Source organism: Piliocolobus tephrosceles, chromosome 4 (assembly GCF_002776525.5).
Source record: "Piliocolobus tephrosceles isolate RC106 chromosome 4, ASM277652v3, whole genome shotgun sequence".
NCBI lineage: Eukaryota > Metazoa > Chordata > Mammalia > Primates > Cercopithecidae > Piliocolobus > Piliocolobus tephrosceles.
The window spans coordinates 95075829-95093423 of record NC_045437.1 but is presented as its reverse complement, the minus strand read 5'-3'; the positions used below and the strand labels follow the sequence as shown (position 1 = coordinate 95093423).

Sequence of the window (17595 nt, the reverse complement as noted above, 5' to 3'; positions counted from 1 at the left end):
CTAACTAACATCTATCACCTCAAGTATTACCATTATTTTGTGACAGCATTTGAAATTTACTATCTTAGCAATACTGAAATGTACAGCAGTCAATTATAAGCTATGTTTACCATGCTGTGCAGTGGATCTCCAAAAAACAAAACAAAACATAAAAAAAAAAATCAAACTTATTCCTCCTATCTAAGAGGCTTGTACCCTTCAATTACCATCTCCCCGTTCTCCACCCTGCCCCCAGGCCCTGATAATCAGCTTTCTACTCTCAGCTTCTATGGGTTAAATAGTTTTAGATTTCACATATAAGTGAGAACACATGATATTTTGCTTTCTGTGTTTGGCTATGTCATTTAACCTAATGTTCTCTAGTTTCATCCACATTGTCACAATTGACAGAATTTCTTTCTTTTTTAAGGATGACTAGAATTCCACAGTGTACATATACCACATTTTCTTTGTCCTTTCCTCCCTTAATGGACACATAGGTTGATTCCATGTCTTGACTATTGTGAATAGTGCTGCAGTGAACATGGAAATGCAGACATATCTTTGACATTCTGATTTCAAATCTTTGGGTAAATACTCAGTAGTGAGATTGCTAGGTCATATGATAATTCTATTTTTAGTTTTTTAAGGAATCTCCAGACCGGTTTTCATAATGGTTGTGCTGATTTTCATTCTAACAGTGTATAAGGGTTCTTTTGTCTCTACATCCTTGCCAACACTTATTATCATTTATCTTCCGATAATAGACATTCTAACAGATGTGAAGTAGTTTTAATTTGCATCTTCTTATGTTTAGTAATGTTGAGCATTTTCTCATATATCTGGTAGCCATTCGTATGTCTTTTTTGAGAAATGTCTATTCGGGTTCTTTGCTCATTTCTTAATCAGAATATTTGTTTTTTTTTCCTATAGACTCGTTTGAGTTCCTTTTACATTTTTGATATAGATCTCTTATCAGATGTATGGCTTGTAAATATTTTCCCCCAAACTGTAGGTTCTCTTTACTCTGTTCATTCTTTCCTTTATTGTGCAGATACTTTTAAATTTTGATGTAACTCCATTTGTGTACTTTTGCTTTTGTTACCTATGCTTTTAGGGTCAAATCTAAAAAAAAAAAAAATCATTGCCCAAATCAATGTAATGTAGTTTTTCTCCTGTGTTTTCCTCTAGTAGTTTCATAGTTTCAAGTCTTATGTTTAAAGTCTTTAATACATTTTGAGTTGATTTTTGTCCATTTGATTTTTGTCCTTTATTCTGCTGATGTGGTGTATCATATTGATCAGTTTGTGAATGTTGAATCCTCCTTGTATCTCAGGGACAAATCTCTCCTGATTATGGTGAATTATCCTTTTAATGTGTTGCTGAATTCAGTTTGCTAGTATTTAGCTGTGGATTTTTGCATCATGTTAATTAATGATATTGGCCCATAGTTTTCTTTTCATGTGATATCCTTGTCTGGCTTTGGTATCAGAAAAATATTGGCCTTGTAAACAGAGTTCAGGATTGTTCCCTTCTCTGTAATTTCCTGAAAAGTCTTTAGAGAATTGGCATTAACTTTGTTACTGACAAAGCTGGTCCCCCAAAAGATGGGGTCCTTCCCTGTTCAGTATCACAAAACCGATACACAAAACTGAAAGTGTCCATCAGTGCAAGCTTTATTCAATGGCCATGGGATTGAGAAGTAAAAGCATGGCTCAAATCAACTTCTCAACTAGTGAGGGGTGAAAGGGTTAAAATATAGGATTTCTCTAATGAAGGGATTGGCCTTAAAAGTAAGAAGAGGAATATTCATGTCTTTTCTGATAATGGGAGGGAAATGTCCCAGAATCTGAGTGCTGCCTTTCCTTTTGTCCTTTCATGGCTTCTTTTTGTCATTGTCCTGGTGATTGTCAGCAGTCATGGTGCCATTTAGCATGGAAATGTGATCATAATGAAGTCTGAGGTCTTTTGGAAGTGATTTGATTGGCTATCTTGGTTCCTACCAGTTTCAGCTCATAAGGGTTACAAAGGGAACTTTTTATTACAGGTGTCCTGTTCCTTAAAGATAAGCAGAATTAATTCAGCTATGTCATGTTACCATTAAACTGTGTAACAAATTCTTCCTTTTCTCTATATGTACTCCTCATTCTTGAGGGGTATGAAGGGACCAAGGTCCATCTTCTATAACTTCTTTAAGCTGAATCCAGGTGTTGATATGGGACCCATTGGAGGAGTGAAATTTTTCCTAGCTAGTCTTAGGTAGGTCTAGTTATCTCCCGGGTACAAGCCTAGCCGTTCATATTGCTGTATGGCCTCAACTTGCTTAGACACAAAAGAAACAAGGCAGTTTAAGAAACAGGGCCCAAAAATCAAAGAAGTAGGATGTCAGCTAAAGTGCCCAGGAAGGGTAAGAACCATGCAAGATTAGGGATGGCCTGTTTTACAATTTTTCCATATTCCCTGAGGGCCCATGCCCTTTTGGTTAAATTGGTGCAACCACTTGGTCTGGTTGTAGATGACTTTAATGTATTTTTTTATTTATCTGAAATTATTTACCCAAGCACAACAGGAAGAGTTGGTGACTATACACACCCTACCTTGTTCTGCCAAGAGGTCATCAAGAGCCAGACAGTTATGATGCACAATAATGGCTAGTAACTGTGAGGAGACTGTGAGGCAGATAAGGCCATCACCAGTCTTATAGGCTAAAGTTTCTATAACTGTTTTGAAGTTGTGGAAGGTAACTTCATTGTAGGCAAACCTTCTCTATGGAGCAAGGAGACTGCCCACTATCCTGATGCCAGCCAGAATAAGCCAAATTGCCGTTTTACTCCTTGAGCAAGAAGGGAATGGAAAACAATTAAATATTTTGACTTGTCTGGGGGTTAGGTTCCCTAACTGCACTCTCCTTGATGTCATGTGTTTTCCAAACAGGGGTAGGCTCTGAATGAAACAAGGTGACTCCAAGAGCAAAGCTTAGAATACCTGCAAGCAAGACAAGTAGATTAAGTCCTGGCAGAAAAGTATATGCAGGTCCAAGGTAACTTATCTGTTTGAGGTTTCTTGTCCATCCTTTTGTAAAGGAACCTTAGATCTGAGAATGCTTCAGTTGAGTAAGTGACACTTTCCTCCTTAGGTTCCGTGGCTGCCTTTATCTGGGTATGGTGGACCCAAGTGTAACTCCCTGTAACTCTAAGGTAGAGCTAGTTGTGAAAATTACCAGATATGGTCTTGTCTATTTAGGTTCTAAATAATCTTGTGGTCCTCCCACTTTTAGGTTTTTAACAAAACCCAGTCCTGGGTTGTAAAAGATGAAAGGCTAAATGAGATGATGAAGGTAATCCTTGAATTCTATACTCCTAAAAGGCCTTTATTATTTTTCTAACCTTGGTGGCATATTTTAATTTTTTCATGTTTCTGAGGACCTCCTGGTTACCTTACCAGACCTGGACCAGTTGGCCATGTATTAGCTCATAAGGGCTCAGTTTGATTTTTTCTTTTGGAATTCTTCTTATTTTTAACAAGACTGTGGGGAGTAATGAAATCCATGGGAGATGGGTTTTCTGGCTTACTTTGGCTAAAGTCCTTTTAAGGGTCTGGTTGGTGTGCTCTATTTTGCCTGAGACTGTGGTCTCCAGATGGCATGTGGGGGTCATTTTATTTCTAAGCCCCAAGAAGCAGCCGTAGTAATGAAAGCTATAAATGCTGGTCCATTATCACTTTGGATTGACCAAGGCAGCTTGAATCTGGGGACCTTTGCCACCTCATGGGCAATTTCAGTGTGGGTGGCAAAGGCTTCTACCCATCCTGAAAAGGTGTCCGTAAGAACCAGGCGGTATATACGCTTTTAGAGCCTCTGGGCATAACTGTGAAACTGATTTACCAGTCTTTCCCTGAGTGTCTACCTTGGTACTAGACCAGCTGTGTAGTCTCCCTTCCCTTCTCCCCACCCACTGCATAAGGTGGATATTAGGGTTATTAACATAGCAGATGGACTAGTCTCACCCATCTCTTTGATTAGCTCCCTGAGGGTTGGGGCAGTTATACTTTTACAAAGTCAGTTGATAGGCCTCTTGACCAGTGAGTGTTGGAATGGTTTTTGTTTTAACAGTCTGCAAGTCAACTGCTTTTGGGGAAAGAAATTGTCCATGAGGGCTAATTAGCCATTCTGACTGATCAATACTTTTGGTATAACCCCATTTGGAGGCTTTTTTCCATTCCTTTTGAGAGTCAAAGAGGGTAAAAGAGCAGGACCCAGGAAAGAAGGTGAAAGTGGCATTTGGAAAGTGACCTTCCCTAAAGTCACCTGTTTTGACACTAGGTTGGCTTTATTAGTTTCTTTAATTACCTTAATGTCCCCCTTCTGGTGGCTGCAGTAATGAACTACTGCCACCTGGGCAAGTTTTCTTACAGTCTCTAATAACCTTAAAATGATGGTACCATTTTTGACCTGTTTATTATCAGAGGTTAACCTGCCCGTTTTCCTCTAACTAGTGCCATGTGTGTGAGAGATGGAATGTTAGTACCTGGAGTCAGTATACTCATTCCCTTCACTCAATTTTATGCCCCAGTTAGAGCAACAAGCTCTGCCTTCTGTCCCCCAAAAGATGGGACCTTTCTCTGTTCAGTATCACAAAGCTAATACAATGAAACTGAAAGTGAGGGTCAAGCAGTGCAGGCTTGACAGTGCAGGCTAAAAGCATCCAGGTAGGAGAGTGCCCGCTTCTATGGTATCAGTGAGACCATAGCATACCCTGCCCTCCCGTGTTCCTCTTGCATACAGCCATTCTCATTGGTGAACCACTGGGATTCTGCATTCTCAATAGATTCACGTTTAAGGTTCGGCCTACTGGAGTAAACTTACTCCATCACCTCTAAGCAGTTGTGAGATAAGTCACCATCTTCAAGTGGAAGGAGTGTGGCTGTGTTCAAGGTATTACATACCTTCAAAGTTATGTGATGGTTGTCTGTAACTGGAGAGCACTGCCTAAGGACAGCCATTTTGACCCCCTTTCATTCATGAGGGTCTGGGTATGGTGGGGAGTCCAGGCGGTTAGGGGTCGGCCAAAGGTTAACTTTTCTGTTTCTTTTAAAAGGAGGGCTGTGACTGCCACTGACCTAAAGCAAGGGGGCCAGCGTTTAGCAAGTAATTCCAGTTGCTTGGAAAAGTAGATCGTTTTTCCAGGTCAGTGGGCCCAACAGGTTAGTATTACTAGAGCAATTCCTTCCTCTTATGAAACATAAAGATGGAAAGGTTTGTTTAAGTTGGTTAGGGCTAATAGTGGGGGCCTTGTGAGTAGGGTTTTAAGTTTTCAGAATGCTTGGTCACATTATGCCATCCATTCCGAAGAATCAGGTGCTCTGGGTCCCTAGGTAAGGCTTCTCCAAATATTGTAGGGGAGTTTTTGAATGCCTGGGTCCACACAGTGATATAGGAGTGGGGTAGGGCAGTGCTGGGTAGACACAGGTAGGTCCCTGGCAAGGGCTCCACCCCCACGGAACTAGGTGAGGACAGGCACTCCTGCTTTCAGGCCCAAATGTTGCATTTTTCAAGACCATCCTGACCCCATCCTACGCCTATAAAAACCAAAGACCTTAGCGGGCAGACACACAGGCGGCCAAATGTCAAGAGGAACACATCAATAGAAGAAGACAAAAGCGACTGGACCCTAGAGGATGGGGAGGGAGCACGCCAGCAGAAGAGTACACTGACAGACACAGGCAGGCACGCTAGCACATCACAGGTCATCCACCAGGGGGACGAGGCAGAGTTTAGCTGGGGCAGTCAGAGAAGAGTCTGCCCAACTCCAGGAGAAAACCATCTTCCCTCTGACTCCCCCATCTGCTGAGAGCTACTTCTACTCAATAAAACCTTGCATTCGTTCTCCAACCCCAATGTGTGATCTGATTCCTCTGGTACACCAAAGCAAGAAACCCTGGGATACAGAACTCCTTCTGTCCTTGTGATAAGGAAGGGGGTCTCATTGAGCTGGTTAACACAAGTCGCCTATAGAAGGCAAACTAAAAGAGGTCCCTGTAACGCACGCCCACTGGGGCTTCAGCTGTAAACAGTCACCCCTAGACACTGCCATGGAGTTGTTGCCCCACAGCCTGCCTGTCTGTATGCTCCCCTAGAGGTTCCAGCAGTGGGCACTGGAGAAGCAAGCCACACCCCCATCACACTCCCTGAGATGGGGTGGAGGGAACCTTACCCATTTCAACTGGGGGCTCGCCTAGGATCCTGGAAGGTGAGTGTGAACGAATGTGAAACTGTCAACTCCACCTCTCTTCCAAAACCCCGCCACTTCTCTTTCTTCCCTGCGGGTAAGAGGTTCTGTTTCCCTTCACTGAGTTTTAAATAAAAAATAATTAGCAAATCTGAACAAAAATATATCCTAACAATATTGAAGACATGTTTAAAATTTTTATTTGATTAATTTTAAAACCATTTTTATTCATCAAAGATTACTAAATTCATGTGAAGTTGAAGACCATTTGGACTTACTTAATTCATGAGTACTTATTTACTTACAAGCCACTTTGGTGGTATGCTAGACTTCCTGCATAAGGTAACACATCTCTGCACATACACAAAGATCTAAGAGCTTTTACCTCAGAATTTTAGCCGTGAGATACAATACAAACTCACCATTTCATAAGTGACAAAATGGCAGATTTAATTTTTTTTTTTTTGACAAAATTGGAACCCATTCACATGACTAAATTTCATTTGCCCCAATAGATATTCAAGGAAGGCTGTGGACCAAAATTTGGGTAAAGCAGTTTTTATGGCAGTTTTTTTTTTTTTTTTTTTTTTTTGTAATCTCTTTTACAGTTTTTCTTCAGTTTCAAATGGGTTTCCAATGTCTCCATTTCAATTAGACCATAAATAATAAGTCTTATCTCAGCACCAGCAACTGGATTACAGAGGATTCACAGCAGGCAAAGAAAAGAGAGGAAGATAGCTTTAGAAAACTGCTTAATAAGTGCAGGCTGACCATTTGAACTCTAAATATTTCTTACTGTGCACAAAACTACTATTTATCACTGCATGCAGGCATCCCTAATATCTTCTTGAAGGCCAGCTAGGCATCCTTGACATCTCTTCTTTCAGTAGAGTAGCCAAGGCCACCTTGTCCTTTTGGTTTTGTCAAAGAGTGGGAAGAGGTATTTTCCAAGAAGGATGAAACCCAAGCTTCTCCAGTGCAAGAAAAATGGTATGTTGGAGGTTTTTACAGATGTAAGAGAACAAACATTAACAGGAGTAAATAGAGAGGAACAGAGAAGGACACACACATACACATACACACACACACACACAAATTTACCTAGAGGCTGTTTCCTGATCCTGCAGTCTAGACTGTCAGCCCTTCAGTTCTTCTCTCATCTTTTCAAGAGCCTTTTGCAGGCCCTCTACTTGGGGCATAGCCATCCTTCAGTTCCTTTCTCACCATTGCCGAGACACTTAGGGGAGTCTCAGGATGTAATGAGCCATTTACTGAGGATGGGATGATGATGTGGTGCCAGGAGTCCCCATGCAGAACCATAATCCTGGGAAAATGTCCCACCGTACGTTGCTCAGCGGGTCCTTCCCAGTATAGTTCTATAACCCTTTGCCTGCCTGCTTACTCCATCACAGCAATAATATATTACATTCCTCAAAGCTGATCCTTGGCACCTAGAGTCAGGACAAACGCACATTATTTGATGTAGGTGTTTATTGGTATAAACATTTTTTTAGAACTGTTTTTGCTGCTTCCCATAAGTTATGATACATTGTGTTTCCATTTTGTTTGTCTCATGCTCTTTTAAATTTCCCTTTTAATTGGTTGTTCTGGGACTTATTGTTTAACTTCTGTGTATTTTCAAATTTATCAAAATTTCTGTTGTTATTAATTGTGACTGGGAAAAGATGCTTGATATAATTTGATCTTTTCAAATTTGCTAACGTTTGTCTTGTTAGCTAACATTGATCTATCCTGGAGAATGTTTTGTATGTTCTTGAGAATAATGTGTATTATGTCGGATGGAATATTCTGTATAGGTCAGAATTCTTTGTCAGCTGATGCTGTCAGGTGCCAGTTGCTGGATCTCCAGGGTCATAAGAAGCTTCTCATATAGGGAGGTGGACCATTTAGTCCAGGGCCACACACTGGTTAACCAGTTCTGTTACTGACAAAGCTGGTCCCCTATAATAAGATGGAGTCTTTCCCTGTTCACTGTCATGAAACCAAATAAAGGAAACTGAAAGTGAGTTTCAAGCAGTGCAGACTTTCTTTAATGGCCATGGAATTGAGAAGTGGGAGCATGGCTCGTGAGTAAACTTCTTGACTAGCAAAGGATGAGTGGGTTAATATATGGGGTATCTCTAATGCATGGGGTGGACATTAAAAGAGAGGGAAAGGATATTCACGTCTTTTTTGGAAACGGGTGGTGAACGTTTTGGAAATGGAGTGCTTCCTCCCTTTTTCTTCCTTTTATGGCTTCTTTTGGTTATTGTCACAGCAATTGTCAACTGTCATGGCACTGATGGTAGTGTCATTTAGTGTAGAAATGAGATTATAATAAAGCCTGAGGTCTTTTTCAAGTAATTTAATTGGCTATCTTGGTTCTAAACAATCTCAAAACAAAGAGCTCTGGTTCTAACCAGTCTGATTACAACAAGAATTTTTATCATAGGTGTCTTGTTTCGTAAAGATAAGCAGAGTTAGGGCAGGGTAGAAATTCAGCTATGCCACATAGGCATTATCCCAGGTAACAGTTGTTCTTTAAATGCTTGGTAGAATCTAAAGACTATGCTCTCAGGTTCTGGAATTTTCTTTGGTGGAAGACTTTTTTTTTTTTTTTTTTTTTTTTTTTTTTTTTGTCGGACTTTTTTTTTTTGTCAGACAGAGTCTTGCTCTGTCCCCCAGGCTGGAGTGTAGTGCAGCAATCTCAGCTCACTGCAACCTCTGCCTCCCAGGCTCAAGCAATTCTCATGCCTCAGCCTCCTGAGTAGCTGAGATTACAGACATGTGCCACCATGCCTGGCTAATTTTTTTTGTATTTTCAGTAGAAACAGGGTTTCACCACGTTGGCCAGGTTGGTTTGGAACTCTTGGCCTCAAGTTGATCTGCTTGCCTTGGCCTCCCAGAGTTCTGGGATTACAGGCGTGAGACACTGCACCCAGCTGAAGACTTTTTATTACTGATTCAATCTCTTTACTCATTATTCCAAAGCCTCTTTATTTTTAATGCCTCTTTTACATTTTTTGGTCTGTTCAGATTTTTTGTGTTTTTATTTTATTTGTATGTATGTGTGTGTGTGATTCAGTCTTGGTAGGTTGTATGTGTCTAGGAATTTATTCATTTCTTGTAAGTTATCCAATTTTTTGGCATATAATTGCCTATAAAAGTCTCTTATGGTATTTTTATTTTATGTGAGTTGTAATATCTCCTCTCTAATATCTTGTTTTATTTATTTGAGCCTGTTTTGGTTTTTCTAGATAAAGATTTGTCAATTTTATCTTTTTGAAAAAAAACTCTTCATTTTGTTAATCTTTTGTGTTATTTTCCTAGCCTCTATTTCATTTATTTCTGCTCTGATCTTTATTATTTGTTTTCTTCTGCTTACATTGAGCTTAGTGTAGTCTTCTTTGTCTATTTTCTTAAGACAAAATGTTGTTTATTTGTTAAGTTATTTTAAGAGATGGAATCTCTGTCACTCAGGCCGAAGTGCAGTGGCATGATCATAGCTCATGCAGTCTAGACTCCTGGGCTCAAGTGATTCTGTCCCTCAGCCTCCTGAGTAACTAGAATTACAAGTGTGATCTTCTTTTTTGATGTAGGTGTTTATTGGTATAAAACATATTTTTAGAACTGTTTTTGCTGCATCCCATACGTTTTGGTATTTTATGTTTCCATTTTGTCTTGTGATATTTTAAACTTCCCTTTTAACTGGTTGTTCTGGGGCATGTTGTTTAACTTCTATGTATGTGCAAATTTACCAAAATATCTGTTGTTATTGACTGTGACTGGAAAAGGTGCTTGATATAATTTGATCTTTTCAAATTTGTTAACATTTGTCTTGTTACCTAACATAAGATCTGTCTTGGAAAATGTTTTGTATGTTCTTGAGAAGAATGTGTGTTCTGTTGGATGGAATATTCTGTACAGGTCTGTTAGGTCCATTTGATCTAAAGAGTTGTTCAAGTCTAATGTTTTCTTCTTAATTTTCTGTCTGGATAATCATTCCATTGCTGAAAGTGATGTATTAAAGTCCTCTAATATTATTGACCTGCAAGCTATTTCCTCCGTTAGATTCTTTACTATTTGCTTCACATATTTAGGTGCTCCACTATAGGATGCATAAGTCTTTACAATTGTTATATCCTCTTGAGGAACTGATCCCTTTGTCATTACATAATGTTCTTCTTTGTCTTTTTTCACAAATTTTGAATTAAAATCTGTTTTGTCTGATAGAAGTATCACTACCTCTGCTCTCTTTTGGTTTCAATTGTGTGGGATATCTTTTTCCATCCCTTCACTTTCAGTCTATGTGTGTCTTTAAAAGTGAAGTGGGTCTCTTGTGGGTGACATATTGTTGGATCTTATTTTTTTATCTATTTGTTCATTCTATTTTTATTTAAAATTTTAATCTATTTTCCTTCAAGGTTATTATTGATAGGTGAGGACTTACCACTGCCATTCTGTTAACTATTTTCTTGAAGATACTTTGTTGCTTTCTTCCTCTATTGTCTTCCTTTGTGGTTTCATGGTTTTCTGTCATGGTATGTTTGGTTGGAAGGCAAGATATACAAATAATATGAGAGTACTTATGCTTTAAAAAAATATACCAAAAAACAGGCCTCAAATAAAACTTGGCATATTTTACAGTTTTTTGCATCATGGATGATGAAGTATGGTGGTTCAACTCTAATTATATGAAGAAAGTGTTTAATTCACAAGAAACTGTTTTCTTTTGCATTCTAAGGTGACATTCAAGAGTGGAATTTATAGAAATAGTTGCCCTATAGGTGATGGAAAAGAAAATTGTTCGTATTTAAAAGGAACAATTCTTTCAGGCTACTGTATGATCCCATACACAAAACTTTATTTGAGGTCTTTCTTCGTACCCCGTAAGGAAGATCAAGTTCAATACCTATTCAATTAACATCCTGAGGTGATGGGTAGAAGAAGGAAAGTACTGGAGAAACACTGTGTGTGTGTGTGTGTGTGTGTGTGTGTGTGTGTGTGTTTAGAAACTGTGGATGAGAAAATCATTTAAGTCTTCATATCCATTTACAAACTTAAATGAAAGAAATAGCCAGTGTTATTCATAGCACAAACCATTTTGCACATATAAGCAAATATAGTCTTTACTTGCTTAAGTCTTAACCTAATTCCTATGCAAGCAGGGCCTAGGGCCCTGGCCCCTGACCCTATTGTTTTTGGGAGTCTGGGCTGGCCACAGCATTGGGGAAAAACTGCTTCGTGATTGCCAGAATGTAATGTCAAAGGTAAAATCCATGAGTAAAGCCAGAACTGAGATCCAATTAGACCATACTTACTCATATCACAGTAAATATCTGAACAGAGAAAGGATAACAAAGAAAATAGCAAGATGGTAGAATAAGAATCATCTAAATAGAACAAGTGCATTTAGAATGAAGGTGAGAACAGAAAGTCAGTCATATTCCTGAGACACTGAGGTGCAGGAATAAGACCCTTTTCCTGCCTGCTATTTTGGGTGGGAGATAACATTAAAGTAAGTGAAATTATTTAAACAACCTGGGGACAGGAGAATGTGATAATCAGGTCTTGGGGCATTAAGCAGTAGAAGATGTTGGAGTGAGGGAATTGGTGATTTTTATAACCCAATGGAAACCAGATGCAGCCTCTTGATTCACAGCAGAGGCACAAGTGCATCTGTCACGGGCAGCCTGCTCAAAAGGATTTCTTTGTCAGAAATTCACAGAACTGTGCCAGTTTTTGGCCCATCAGAGACTGCCCTGATGATCCCTCTAGGCAGTAACTGACATTTACTCAGATGATCAGTTGTTGGAGAATTGTTTCCAAGTGGAATGTGGACAAGAACTGGACCAGAAAGCAGAGCTATTTTCAATTGAGGTGCTGTGAGGGGAGAATCAGCAAAAGATTGTAAGTCAGTTCTATGATGGAGAGTTAAAAGGATTAGTGATCTGATGAGTAAAATTATGTAAACCCAAATCTCTTGAAGTTGCTGAGCATAGGTAAATGATATGATCTAATTTACCTATTAATGATAGGGTGGAGTAGGACAGTGGGTAGTAGACAAACGTTGCAATTTTTGAAGACCTTGAAAACTCCAAAACTAGTTCCAAGGAAGAAATTGATTGGCTTGGTGATTCTGGTGAAAGTCATATCTAGGTGAGGAATATAATAATGAAGGGAGTAGTGTCCTAGAGCCAGTTAGGATTTGAAAGAAGATACAGAAGGCAGTTCTGCACTGTTTTCATCTTATAATTTGGAGGATGGTTTCATTTTATGGTTTAAAGTTTACTGTAGGGTAAGATTCAGCAGTGTTCTCAATTGGGCTCTGCCACCACCGCAGCTTCAGCATACATGGGGAAAATGGCCACCTTGGCACAGGTTCCCAAACTAGTATATTATTCTCTTCCTGGGCATCAGCAAATGGTTAGTCTGGGCAGAGAATAACAGGGCTTTATTCTGTTTCTATAGTAGTGGTCTGAGTTTTAATGGCAGAGCATCAAGGAGAAAAGAAAAGTTATTTCTCAGGTGCTTCTGATACTCATGGGGAGGTCTTCCAATTCAGAAGTTCTGGAAGGCTCACGCTACCCAGACAGCTGTGCATATAGGACTTCTCTGAAGCCTTCCTGAATCTGGGCCTACACAATTGAGTCATTTCTCCTTTACGTCCTGGAATTAGGGTCAATGTTCTACAGGGCAACAAGTCATTGATTCTGATCCTGCCAGCATCCACCCATCTTAACGGCAGGCATCATTCCAAGGTGAACCTGTGAAAGATGTTGCTTAGTACTGCTTGGAGGTAAGGTATCTTCAACAAACAACCTGGAGAAAGGAGGGTTATGGACCAGTTATATGGCTTCTGTGCAAAGCATGAAACCAAGAAGAGGCACATACATTTCTCCAGAAATTGCTCTTGTGGTGGGGGGTAGGGAGCAGCAGTGGTAGTGCTCTCTATGATGGACCCAAATCCAGAGAACCATCTGCAGTTTTAGCATTGATTCATAAAGTGTCTAAAGCTGTAAGTGGTCATAGCATAACATTAAAGATCCTTAAAACCAAAACTCTAGACACATCCTCATTAACTGGGATACAATGCAGCAACTATGAATGAATATACAATGGGCAGGTGGTATCTGTAATAGTAATCAATCTCAGAATTGAGATCAGTGGTGAGGACTTGTGACCTAGGTCCTTAGAGAATTACTGTCCTTTGTATGTAATTTTTCTGTTTGCTTTCAGCTCATTTCTCTAGTCTCCCCTTGCTTTGCTCTGAATTATAGGGAGCCAATTGACCCTACAAATTCAAAAATCACATTTCTTAGCTTCTTTGTCCATTGGCTTCTGGCTAAGCTTCATCAATGGGAAGCACTGGAGAGAAATTGGGAGGTGGAAGGAAGAGAGAAGCCAGAGTATTCCCTCTACCTTTTCGGTTTCAGGCAGTTCTTTAGCAGTGGCTGTGTCTCCTTCTCCATAGTCCCAGCTCCCCCAGATTGACTCTGATTTCTCGCTGCATGGCCCTGGCTTATCAGTTTGTATAACATCTTCTTCCCGTGTCTCAGTAATGCTGGTCGCTTCCTGCTTTTGTTAATTTGTTCCTTCTTTGTTTTATCATCCTCCTGGAACCTAGTTTGCCATATAAAATTTGATTTTCTTAATGTAATCACTTGTTATGAGTTTCCTGACACAATTGACTGTCAGAGAGTCTTGGGCAAGAGGGAATACAGAATGTGGGATATGGGGTGGGGTATCTGTTAGCATAGGCTTGCTCCAGCAGGCAGGCTGGGCTGGAATCAAGGGAAAACTGAGCCATGAATTCTAGGGGCAAAACTAGAATCAGGCGTCACAAGCAGCCAAGTAGTGTTATTATGCAAGGGGTTAGGAAGAAAGAAGGAAACTAGTGTAACCAAGTAATCTGAGTGAGGTCATAGAGAAGGAAGCACTATTTCAATATTGAAAAAGAAAAATGAATGCAAATGTTTATTAAATATGTTCAAAGTGGCACAATGAAGAAGTTATGTTGCCTAATACACAGCAAAATTTATCTTTGCTCTTCTCTGTACTCAGTTTCACTCACCATGACTGTTCTTTTACTACACATGTTTAATCTAATTGCCTATCTGTCTAATCTCTTTCTGGTCCAAACTCTTTCCTTTTGCTTTTTCCTTCTCTTGTATCTTTCTAACACCTTTTCTCTTCCAGAAGGAGCCTTTTCTTACGTAAATCAATCAGAGAGGATGTATACTTGTTATAATGTATTATAGTTTTGCATCTCTCTCACACTTAATGGGACTCAACTAGTTCAAATAGTTGGAATCTAATTCTGCATGTGGAAATCAGCTGTTTTGAATTCAGAGCATGTTCATGCATAAGGATATATACTGGGTAGGTTTTCAATGCCATGGAGACCACACTCAATGGATGTTTAATAAATGAATGCATAATATGTGAAGTACAACATGGTATCCTACCAAGAATTCTAGAGAAAATAGCTACCAGATATAGATATGTTGCTGTAATAGAATTCATTCAGAATTCCAATTTGGAATATAAGAAACAAATTCTTCAGGTTATGAGAGTTGAAATTTCCTTTTCTCATCTTTCCCATCTTCAAACTCCAAAGGGATCAGATAAAAATAGGTATTTCTAGAAAGACACTACCCAACCCAGGAACAAAACTTACAAACTTAGACCTTTTTTTTTGTTTGTTTGTTTGACATAGAGTCTTGCTCTGTTGACAGTCTGGAGTGAGTGCAGTGGCGCAATCTCGACTCACTGCAGCCTCTACCTCGTGGGTTCAAGCAATTCTCCTGCCTCAACCTCCCAAGTAGCTGGGACTACAGGCATGTGCCACCATGCTCAGCTAATTTTTGTATGTTTAGTAGAGACGGGGTTCAGATCTTCCCTTTTTTTAAAAAATATGGCTCCAAAGAGTGGCTTATGAGCTTCAACTTATTGCTTCTGATTAAGATTTCATTTATCCTTTACTATTTATCAGAACAGACCATCCTTGCTTTCTTTCCTTTCCTAGCCTATCTAAAATGAACTCAGCTCTTTGGAAGATAATGAGCATTTTATTGGTAGCAACAAAAGGGGGAATATATCATAAGTGAAAAATAGCAACAACCTTAGATGTTCTCAAATATTTTTAAAGTATCAGTTATAAATAACATGAGAGCTACAGGTAGTGTAATAGTTAATGGTGAGAAACTGGACACTCTCTATCTAAAATCAAGATAAGATGAGGATGTCCCCCTTATGACACCTGTTCAATATTAGCATGGAAGTGGTAGCTAATGCGATAAAACAAGAAAAAGAAACGAATATAATAGTCTTTGTTCACAAAGAGCATGATAAAATCCCAATTAATCAGAATGACAACAACAAAATATACTGGAATTGATAAGGAAGCAGGATACTAGGTTAATATAAAAAAGTTAATTGTTTTTCTACATTCCAGCAATAAACATAACAATGCCATTTGCAATAACACCCAAAAATGGAATATTTGGGCATAAATCTAACAAAATATGTACATGATTTATATGCTAGAAGCTATTAATACAAAACCCTGTGGAAAATCAAAAGAGCTCTAATTGAATGGAGTGATATTCCATGTTCATGGATTAGAAAACTCGGTGTTGTAAAGATGTTTCTTCTTCCGAATTTCATCTATAGATTCAACATAAATCTCAAATCTACAGATTTCAACAAAATCTCAGAAAGCTATTTTTTCAATATTGAAAACTCATTCTAAAATTTATATAGAAAGGCCAAGAACCTAGAATTCCGATATAATATTGAAGAAGAAGAAAAAGTTGGAGAAATTCTATCCAATTTCAAAACTTATTATAACATCAGAGTAATCAACACAGTGTAATGCTGGTAAAAGACCAGACACTTAGATAAATGGAAGAGAATAGAAATATAATCACACAAATATAGTAAACCAATCCTTTACAAAAGAGTAAAGGCCACTAAATAGAGAAAAAATAGTCCTTTCAGCAAAGGTGTGAGAACAATTGAAACCAACATGCAAAACTTAACCTAGACACAAGCCTTATATCTTTCACAAAAATTAACTCAAAATGCACCATAGACTTAGATGTAAAATACAAAATAGTAAACTTCTTGAAGAAAATATAGGAAAAATATAGGTGACTTATGGTTTGACATTATATTTTTGATACACACTAAAAGCATGATTCATGAAAAATAATTTAATGTTAGATATCATTAAAATTAAAAATTATGTTTTTTGAAAGGCACTGCTAAAAGAATAAAAAGATGGACACAAAAAATTTGAAAGAGAATATTTGGAAAATAGAAAATATATATTCAATAAAGGATTTATATTCAAAACATAGAAAGAGCTCTTGGAGCTCAACTATAAGAAAACAAAAGACACCAGGCATGGTTACTAATATCTACAATCCAAGTGCTTTGAGAGGCCAAAGTGGGAGGATTACTTGAGGCCAGGAATTTGAGATTACCCTGGGCAATATAGACAAAAGAAGAGGAAGAAGAGGAAGAAGAAGAAGGGAAGAAGGAGGAGGAGGAAGAGGAGCAGGAGGAGGAGGAGGAGGAGGAGACATATCTATACATAGGTATACACCATGGCAAGTGTATGCTTATGTAACAAACCTGCACATTCTGCACATGTATCCCAGAACTTAAAGTATAATAACTTAAAATATATATATATATATTTTATTTATAGAGGAGGAGGAGGAGGGAAAGAGAAGGAGAAGAGAAGAAGAAGAAGGAGTAAAGTAAGAATAATAGGTAAGGGGGAAAAGTCTATAATAATCCATATAGTAGTGAATTAGAATTGGAGACATCAGTATGAACTCATATTTAATTTAATATAGATAAAAATAGTTACATCTGGAGATTTTTATAGATATGCATATGTACACTGGGTGATATGAACACTTACATTTTCTTGATCTTCCATTAGAGGGAGCCTAAAAAAAATGGCTGGGCATCTTGACTTACACCTGTAATCCCACCACTATAGAAGGCCAAGGCAGGAGGATTGCTTGAGCCCAGGCATTTGAGACCAGCCTGGGTAACATAGAGAGACCCTGTAGCAACAAAAAATAAAAGTAAATTAGCCAGGCATGGTGGCACACACTTGTGGTCCCAGCTACTCAGGAGGCTGAGGTGGGAGGATCACTTGAGCCTGAGAGGTTGAGGCTGGAGTGAGCTGTGATCCCACCACTGCACTTCAGCCTGGATTACAGAGCAAGATCTGGTCTCAAAAAAGAAAAAAAGAAAAACAATTGATAGGCATTTGTCAAAGAACACAGGAAAAAATTGAAAGACCTCCCAATGGTCAAAGCTGTAACAATTTGAGCAAAAAAAGAGGTAGTATTGTATTAGAACCTAA

At 38.7% G+C, this 17595-nt stretch overlaps 1 long non-coding RNA gene across 1 annotated transcript in view; it reads left to right on the top strand.

Moving 5' to 3' along the window:
- Positions 1-2094: 2094 nt before the first annotated feature.
- Positions 2095-17595, top strand: part of LOC111542697 — a 63200-nt gene continuing 47699 nt past the window's right edge. The window contains exons 1-3 of the long non-coding RNA XR_002731635.2: positions 2095-2386; positions 2541-2633; positions 2914-3019. This is a non-coding gene — a long non-coding RNA (uncharacterized LOC111542697). The remainder of the gene's footprint in view (positions 2387-2540; positions 2634-2913; positions 3020-17595) is intronic.